Raw genomic sequence first — 10,196 nt, 5'->3', positions numbered from 1 at the left:
AACACAGCCCGAGTGCCCCAACAGCGAAACCTCCAAGCAGGACCAAGTCATCGTCACAGAGGAGAAGCTGAGCCTCTTGGAGGGGGACTTGGAGTCAGGCGGCAATTTAAATGACTGTCTTCCATCTGACAGCAGTGATGGAGAGAAGGAGGTCATCATTGCTCAGGCACTCACTTCTCCCAGCTCTACTGAAGAGGCTGCCCTGAGCCTGACAGAAAGCACAGTCACCGGCCTGGACTGTGGCGCGGTTCCTTTGCAGTGCAGCCCAGCCGAAACACAGCCTGAGTGCCTCGACAGCAGCACCTCCAAGCAGGACCAAGTTGATGTCACTGAGGAGAAGCCGAGCCTCTTGGAGGGGGACTTGGAGACAGGCTGCAATTCAAATGACAGCCTGCCGTGTGACAGAAGCGGCGGAGAGAAGGAGGTCATCATGGTTCAGGCACCCACTTCTCCCAGCTCTACTGAAGGGGCTTCCCTGAGCCTTCCAGAAAGCACAGTAACTGGCCTGGACTGTGGCCCGGTGCCTTTTCAGTGCAGCCCAGCCCAAACACAGCCTGTGTGCCCTGACAGCGGCACCTCCCAGCAGGACCAAGTCAGTGTTAGTGAGGAGAAGCTGAGCCTCTTGGAGGGGGACTTAGAGTCTAAAGAGCAGGAATAAGCAGTGTTTAATACTGTATCAGAGCTTCAGAGTAATGTACTACTACTGCCATACTTTATTTAACAATAACTCTTTCAAAGTTTTACCATGTGCGTGCCATCCATACTTGTTTTGAACACTGGAAAGAAAATCCTTTTGCCCTATTTTTATACAGACACTTGAATTTATTATCTGCTAAATTAAATCTTAAATCTTATTTAAGCAATACCATCTTTGATATGGATCCAAGGAAACCTCTTGCAAGTGTAAATGCCCTTTATTTCAACCATGGCATTGTGTTTCTAATTTATGGGAAATAAGCAAAGAATGCAAATGTTATGCTGACCTTGAATTCACAGAGTGTGGTAGATATCAGGGATTCTTATCATTATATCAGCATTAATGAACATTGGAAATGTTTCTGAGACAGAGGACTTTCAACCAATTTTTGTCTATTTAAATTTTGAAATTTATAGAATATTTTTAATTGTTCAAAACAGTGAATGAAAAGGGAAGGTTGGCAACTGACCAACTGACTTAGTTCCCTGCCTTTCATTGGAAGGAATCCTACCACATTTTTAGAAGCAATTGTGTAATTCAGATGTATGAGACAAAAATGTTTCATATTTACCAATGACGCTTGAAGATGTATCTTTGAGTCCATCTACTGTATCTTTCGTATTCCAATTAAAAAGGTGAGGAAAAGGTATTAGACAAAGTTTTCTGTTTGAGTAAAAATTAAATTTTACTTTTCTGTCCCCGAGTTGGCTATTATCCTGGCCACATAAAATAAGATTTTAATTTTAAGTTTTTGTGCCAGCAATTTAATTTTAAGTAAATGCCAGTAACTGTAGGATTTGTTTCCTTATTTTTTATTTCTGTATTAATATTTAAATATTTCACAAATTAGTCACTCTTTCAGGAGGAACTTAGAGAATCGTATATCCAAAAGCAAACAAACAAACAAACAAAAAAAGCCAAACAAAAACCAAAAACCAAAAAGAACAGACATTAGCCAGATGTACAACACACTTCAGAAAGTTAGCATGCACTTTTCCAAATCTCTTTGGGCAGAAGAGAAGAAATTTTCCAACATCTAGAAATGGATAGTAACCATTATGCTGATCAATCAAGAGGAATAAAACTATTTTTCTACTATCTTTGAACAAGAAAACAACAAAACTTCGATTTTTGCTATCAGTTTCTTAATGTTTTGAGATTAAATGTCTCATGTCTATCCATGTTTGTTTTTTTTCAAAATCATTTTCTCAATTTGTACATGAAATTCTCAAGTACTAAGTTCATTATATTTAACAATAATCTGCATGTTTTCTTAGTATTCATCAGAAAAATGCAATTTATTGTAAATTTGTGTAATTCTGCTCAGATTAATCACATTTATAAATTAGAGCTGGATAGATATTTTAGTATCGTATATGAAGACACCATCACTTATTCTTAGTTGAACATTGCACGTACTCTAGACTACCTTTGCTACAGGCAATTTGACTGGCAGAATTTGAGTCTTTTATTGTACTACAGATGAATTAGAATTATTTGAGTATTTGTTTTGTGGTCTAAACAAACAGTCAATCAAACAAATCAAAATAAAATGTAAAAAAAAATGTTCTTTTTTTTCCTCAAAAAGTTAAAAAGAAACTTTAAGAGAAAATATACGTTCCTGTTTTCAATCACTGAAAGAATGAAAAAAAATTGAGTACAAATTGTAATAAATTCTGATTATACTGTAAGAATTCTGGTCTTTGGAGAACTATATGGAGAACAGTCCTTAATTTCCTTTCAAATGAGCTGTGAAGGTAGAACTTAATATCATGCATAAGAAACAAGGAACTGCTTGGCTACTGATTCACTTGAGCATTCCAGAATAAAGTCCAGTGATGTGGTCTGATTATAGTAGAGGTCAACACATGTGTTGTCTTGTTGATTTATTATGTAATTACAACGTTATTCAATGCAAAATGCATCACTGTGAGTCTTTCAGTTGATTTCAGTGGAAGTAGAATAGTAATCTAAGGCTTTTGCTTTTTAATGCACCTTTCCAGATTTAATGGAGCATTATTTTTTAAATTATGTTTGAGGACATGGGAAAAAAAAAAAAAAAAAAAAAAAAAAAAAAAGCAACACAAAATAAAGCTAATAAAGTACAGCCTGAATAACATCTTAAGGAGTAACTTCAATTAATTGTCTGAATCATTACTTAAAACTGTTCTTTTTTTCTTTTTAATTAAATTTCATATTTATATTCTTTCTACCATCTTTGTTAGTTTATCACAAGCATTTATTTCCCAGTGAGCTCTTACATAAACAAAAATTCCATTGCCTACAGTTACAGTAAGATCTACAGGAAGAAGGCAAAATATGCAGCAGATTTTACAATAGCTTTTTAAAATAGATCATCTGTTGCCTCTTCTACAGATTGAGATTTCTTCTTTTAACATCCCATTGCATGTATGTTAATAAAAGGAAATATTTACCATACTTTTTCCCCAAATTTCCTACAAGTCTGATATCTTTTACAAATAAAATTCAGTATCAAGAAGTAAATTTAATATTTATGTACATAAATGTAAGTATATTGTAATGCTCATGGTTTAGCACAGAATGATAATTATTTAAAGTTGATGTAAAATAGATCTGTAATTTGGGGAAATATGGATTATTGTAATTTTCCATCTACAACAGCTGCAATTTGATGAAAATCTGTCCTCAGATTACTGCTCTTGCCATAAATAATTTCTCTGTTAGTATCTCATAAAAACTTATTTTTAATGGAGGGCATTGTTATTAAGTGTTCTGGTGACAATTTGAGATTTCTAACTCCTGAAACTATCTAATTCATCTACTTTAACCAGACAGTTATTTTACTTGAAAATATTCAGTATTACCCTTATCTTGTCTGACATTTTTACTAGTGTGGCAAGAAAAAAAAAATAAAAATGATGTTTTTTTCTTTTTTGCATTACAACTAAAAGTTAGTTACATTTTCTATATTTGAGTTAACTTGTTCAGAATCAATCTGGACATATTTCAACATGAACCTTGAAGAATACTCCTTAGTTTATCTCTGTGCAGAGTCAGATATCTTTTGGTACTAAATCTGCTTAGCATAAGACTATTGAATGGTACAAGTAAAAATATTTAACAGATATACAGTATAGTTTAGGCTACATGGATTCATTAGACTGAGCAGAATCAGTATCCCACTTACTTGCTGTCACATAAAATCATATTTCTAAACTGTGATTTTTTTTTTATCTTCTGCTGAAAAATTAAGAAAAAAATAAAATAAAAGTAAAAAATAAAAATAATGCAGCTGTTCCGATTTTTTTTTTTAGGTAAAATCAAAATGTATATTAGTGTGTAATCAGCCTACTTACTATTGTAAAACTACACACAATTGCATTTTAACATCAATTAAATTTCTAAGTTCTGCTGCTGCTTACTTACCATTGAAGTTAAGCCTATCAGCATAATCTGCAGTAAAAAAAAAGAATTTTAGATATGCTTGTAAAAGCTTTATGAGCATAATATTTCTTTGGGCTTTGTTTTGTTTTGTTTGTTTATTTGCTTTTTGTTATTATTTTCTGGAAGTGTTTAGTGATCATATTAGAAGAATTATATGAATTTTACACTGAGGCCCTTTTTATCATGTTTTTCAACAGCAAATTGAGGAATATAGGAGTGCTGAAGTGAGAAAACTGCAAGTAGCTGTAAGCATGTGAATCTTATGTTATTTTTTAAGGAGGATTTTTTTTGGTTTACTTTTTTTACATGGATTTAAGGTCATGATTAATCAATATAGTTTAATCAGTTTCAGTAAAAGATATATAGTTACACAGCAGTAAGACCAGTTCAAATTGTTAAAAAGAAAAATACACAGTGAATAACAAAAACAAGTCATCTGTGTTGCTACCAAAATCAGTTTCAGTAGCAATCACTTATATTAGTGTAATCTGTTCATAATACAGTGAAAAGATCAGTACAATCTCTTGCCTAGTTAGCAAGCTTTCATGGGTAGGAGCACAAGTCACCGCAATTCAAATGACAACGTTCCGAGTGACAGCAGCGGCGGAGAGAAGGAGGTCATCATTGTTCAGGCACTCATTTCTCCCAGCTCTGCAGAAGGGGCTGACCTGAGCCTTCCAGAAACCACAGTCACCAGCCTGGAATGTGGCCCGGTGCATTTGCAGTGCAGCCCAGCCCAAACACAGCCCGAGTGCCCCAACAGCGAAACCTCCAAGCAGGACCAAGTCATCGTCACAGAGGAGAAGCCGAGCCTCTTGGAGGGGGACTTGGTGTCAGGCTGCAATTCTAATGACTGCCTTCCATCTGACAGCAGTGACGGATAGAAGGAGGTCATCATTGTTCAGGAACTCATTTCTTCCAGCTGTGCTGAAGGGGCTGCTCTGAGCCTTCCAGAAAACACAGTCACCAGCCTGGACTGTGGCCCAGTTTCTTTGCAGTGCAGCCCAGCCCAAACACAGCCTGAGTGCCCTGACAGCGGCACCTCCAAGCAAGACCAAGTCGGTGTCACTGAGGAGAAGCCAAGCTTCTTGGAGGGGGACTTGGAGTCAGGCCTCCAGTCCCGGGCACCAGGCAGCAACACGAGCTCTGACCCACCCTCTCCTCAACAACAGAGGATGAGTCCCATCTTTCCCCGGAGCTACATAGTGAATGATACAGAGTGAATGTGAAACAGAAATGTGAACCTGATGAAAAAAAAAAAAAAAAAAAAAAAAAAGAAAGAAAGAAAATAAATAATAAAAAAAAAAAAAACACCAAAAATATCTTAATTATATCAGAATATAATAAATATAATAAATCACAGAAGACCACTGAAGCTGTGAGGTGTCTAGAGCACAAGCCCTGCTGAAGTCTGGGTAGGTGATATCACTTGCTGTTCCTTTCCCCACCCATGCTGGGAAAAGCAGGATATGGGACTGGGGGACGTCCCGGTGGTAGGATCCTGCCTCAGCAGAACTGAATGGCATAAACCAGTTATGTTTTACTTCTATACACAGTGTGTAAATCTATTCCAAAAAAGAGAGCATCAAATAGAACTAATTTCAAAATGACACGCAGTGTATGCTCACACATTCAAGCAGCCACAAAGACGTACTGCATATTGTGGGTGGTCATCCTTCCTTTCTAAATCCATAATGTTTACGGACATTTTCTTATACATGCAGCACAGCCAATAAGCTTATTCATATTGAGACCACTCATAAAGGGCTTGTTGCTAGGGTAACTGTACCTTTTTCTGTAATGTTTGTGAGCACTGGGGCTTTCTGCTTCTCTGGTTCTTCATAAACAGTTGAAAAATGAGAATTCATCTCCCCAACTCACAGAGTCATCTGCAAGGCACTGAATGAAAGAATCTTATGTCTAAGCATGTTGTTAATACCGATTCGGTATATTTTAAATATAACTTATATCAACACATAGATCAAGTTGAGTCTATTAGAACCAGCTCCCTTTTTAAGCTTAATTCTAAATATGTGGGTCTTTTGGGTATTAGTTATTCACTTGACATTGCCTCATACTCTTCATATATTTTACCTTGCTTGCTTTTTTGTGCTTTGGTGCAATTCCATCTGGTCAGCTGTAAGACCCTTCCCTGGCCAACTGTTTAACAAAAATTGTTCACACAGAATATCATGAAGCTGAAATGTGGAGTTTTTCCAAGTTTTACTAGCTTTATAAGCTGATTCTATTAAAAACAGGAAAAAAGAAAAAAAGAAATAGTGAAGGACTATGTATCTTAATTATGTATCTTAATAGCCCTAGCAATGGTCTGACATGCAAAGAATGACCATTTTGAACAAACAGTTTCTATGGCCACAAATGAATGTAGCATCTAAAGGACTGATTGAAAAACTGACCACATAGCAACTGAAAAATTAAATGGTATTCCAGAACATGAGCTTGATTCTCTGTTTTCCCGCAGAAGTGCTTTCACTCCAGTGATATGTGCAAGACACAGCTCCTGGAGAACACCCTTCTTTACATCCAGAAGTGCTTACAAAGAGTACAAGTTAACTTTACTTTCAGTGTAAGGAAGTGGATTCCCCTGAGCCACATGACTTCCATGTCTAACAAGTAGGACTTGACACTTTGATTATTTTTGATACATTATCCTGACTCATCTGCCAGCTTGACCATTTAGCGAGAGAAGGAGAAATACTAACTTCAGAACAACTGCCATCACGACTGACTCACTGCCTGCCTACCTTGTTGAATGTATGTGTGACACGCAAGAGCAGCTCTGCGACTCTTTCTTGATCTTCTTTGGTCCAAACATATAGACATGTTGGGTGTCTCTAGATGAAAATGTAGGGTGATATTTGGGCTCAAAAATTCACATATTTTTTAAGCATGTTCTAATAAGGTGGTAAGAGTACAACTTACCAAGAGCGCCAAGAGGAGATTTAACCTACAGGCAAGCTGGGCCAGAGGAGTATATTCTTCATGCTTAGCTTAATGACTACTGAGAAGCCTACAAGCATTCTCCCAGAGGAATTCATAGAATCATAGAAGCACAGGGTTGGAAAGGACCTACAAGATCATCTAGTCCAACCGTCCTCCCTTCACCATACCTACAGAAAACCCCTAAACCATATCTCCTAGCTCCCTATCCAGACGCTTCTTGAACACTGCCAGGGATGGCGACTCCACCACCTCCCTGGACAGGCTATTCCAGTGCCTGACCAGTCTCTGAGAAAAAAGTTCCTTTGTATGTCCAGTCTAAACCTCATCTGATACAACTTGTGGCCATTTCCTTGGGTCCTGTTTGTTGCCTGGCAGAAGAGGTCAAGCTCCTCATCACAACCTCCCTTCAGGAAGTTGTAGAGTGCAATGAGGTCTCCCCTGAGCCTCCTCTTCTCCAGGCTAAACAATCCCAGCTCCCTGAACCACTCCTCATAAGACTTGTGCTCCAGACCCCTCACAAGTTTTGTTGCTCTTCTCTGGACATGTTCCAGGGCCTCAATGTCTTTCTTGCAGTGAGGAGCCCAAAACTGAACACAGTACTTGAGATGCGCCCTCACCAGAGCTGAGTACATAGGGATGATCACCTCTCTGCTCCTGCTGGCCACAGTATTTCTTACACAGGCCTGGATGCTGTTGGCCTTCTTGGCCACCTGGGCACACTGTCAACTCATGTTCAGCCGAACATCAACTAACACCCGCAGGTCCCTTTCCTCTTCACAGTCATCCAGCCACTCTGCCCCAAGACTATAGCGCTGCATGGGGTTATTGTGGCCAAAGTGAAGGACCTGGTAATTGGCCTTGTTGACCCTCATCCCATTAACCTCAGTCCAGCGATTCAGCCTATCAGATCCCTTTGGAGAGCCTCCCTACCCTCGGACAGAACAACACCACCTCCCAACTTGGTGTCATCAGCAAACTTACTTAGTGTTCATTCAATTCCCTCATCCAGGGATGAGGCCCTAGAAATGACCCCTGGGGGACATCACTTGTAACAGGTCGCCCTTAAGGAAAAACAACCAAAAAAAAGACAGTATGTAACAAATTAATGATGCTTTGATTTGTCCATCCTCTTGCTTGAAACTAACATTTTCATCCAAACAGTTTGCTGAGGGCTCAGAGTTGAACAGCCCTCTTGAAAGAACTGCTGTGTGTTCTTATGTGCACTAGATCTCTGTCAGGGTTGCATGAACAATAATGTAAGCCACACCATAGTTACCTTCAAGCAAACAGTTCTTGTACCCATCCTTTTGGGTTACAGAGACAGTTCTTAAAAGGGCCAGTCAACCTTGAATATGCAGCTCACAGCTCTCAGCACTGCCTGGCTTCAGAAGACGCCTTGGCCACAAGAAAGGATACTAAAACCACACAAACGGGCAAAGAGTATCAGATATTTTTTATTAAGATTTGTTGAAGGAGAGTGTCCATTAAGATCTGGCTTTCATTTCACACAGAAAACACCCAGACAGGTCTTCAGGATGCAGATTTTTGGGGTTGTTTCTCTGGAGCAATGAGGGTACATTTGTCCAAACAATGTCCTTGGTGCCTCCTATTTGAAAGGAGTGCCAAATTGATAACCAACTCAGTAAACTAGAATTGGCAGAGAATTTGGTCCCAGAAGCCCAACCTTGACTTATGGTGTATCATATAATCACGTATTTCAGGAGTGTTGCAGAAGCCTAGGGACTGACCAAAAGTTCATCCAGCATGGAAAATGTCAACTATGTCCAGGGCAAGAAGAAACAGTTAAAAAATGAAAAACAAAATCCATCTGAAGAACAAACAGAGCAGTGCAAATAATCATCCTCTTTCCCTCATGCCTACAAAAACAAAGCTGAGGCATAGCTGCTGTTCAGTGAGTGGCTCAGCCCTATAAGCAGTGCTGAAGAAAGGCAACATCAGTAATGTTTCTAAGAAAACAAAGGAAAGCAAGCTTCTCCTGTGGTATGTTTTGTTGTTGTTTTTCTTGTTTTTCATTATCTGTCCCTAGAATGAGGAAGGTGAGAAAGCTGTTGGTACAGCTATTAGCCCATCCTGCACATCCGTGTTTTGTTTCAGTCAAGAACCAAGCTTGTGTGGGTGTCTGCTCTGCTTGTCTTCTGTTTCATTAGCCACTGAAGGAAAGAAAAAAATGTTGTATCCAACTTGTTTGCTGCTCAGTTCTGAATTCGAAGCCTATAGCACAGTGCTGTTGTGACTAAAAGGTCCAACCTCATCCAGACTCGCTATTGATCTTGGTGGAACAGGATCTGGGCCTTCCCCCATGCCTCCTGTAAGAAGCATGCTGATGGCTGACAACCAGGTACAGATGGGTCTGCAGGAATTCTGTTAACTTTCAAAGACAATGCAAGTGAAGTAAGAAGCTGCAGTATGAAAGCATTCCTCCTGTGTTACATCCCAGATTTTGGAGCTGGCCTTGCTGATTGCTCTTCCTTGGTAAAGCCATTTACTCTCACATGTTACTAGAAAATAATAGAAACTGCTGTGTGTGTATCCTCTCATAACCAGGTCCATCCTGCAAGGATGAGGTACAGTCAGAGAGGCAGAGGTTATGGCTATGTGACAGCTCTGTTGGTGTTCACTGAGGGCTGTTTTTAACCTGTGGTGTTAACATGTTTTTCTTCTGATAACAATTCTTCACTAATACACCACAGCCAGGTCTGGCAGTTCATCTTGAAAATAAAAGCAAAAGATAATAAGGGACAAATGAAGAGACAAATGATGAACAGCACCATCATACTCTCAAATCTACATGCAGTATAAATTTTAGAGTTGCTTATTTATTTCAGTGACTGAGCTTTGGGTCATACAGTCCTACTTTGATTTGTATCTGATTTTAAATATGTTTTATGCTTTTTATTTATCTTCTCTGCTGGCAGACTAAGAGGAAGGCACATCTGAGCCACCACTGTCTTGCTGTGCTACTGATCACTTCTAAGGAAAGGTATAGTACTATTATCAGTGAAGCCTCTGCAGGGGGTGTTACCATGCTGAAGGTAGATCAGCAGGTAATTTTTCCTTCTGTTTTCACTGTCCTTGGATTTTCAGTCAT

This window comes from Excalfactoria chinensis, chromosome 2 (assembly GCF_039878825.1).
Source record: "Excalfactoria chinensis isolate bCotChi1 chromosome 2, bCotChi1.hap2, whole genome shotgun sequence".
NCBI lineage: Eukaryota > Metazoa > Chordata > Aves > Galliformes > Phasianidae > Excalfactoria > Excalfactoria chinensis.
The sequence above is the reverse complement of the archived record's forward strand: the minus strand, read 5'-3'. Positions refer to the sequence as shown.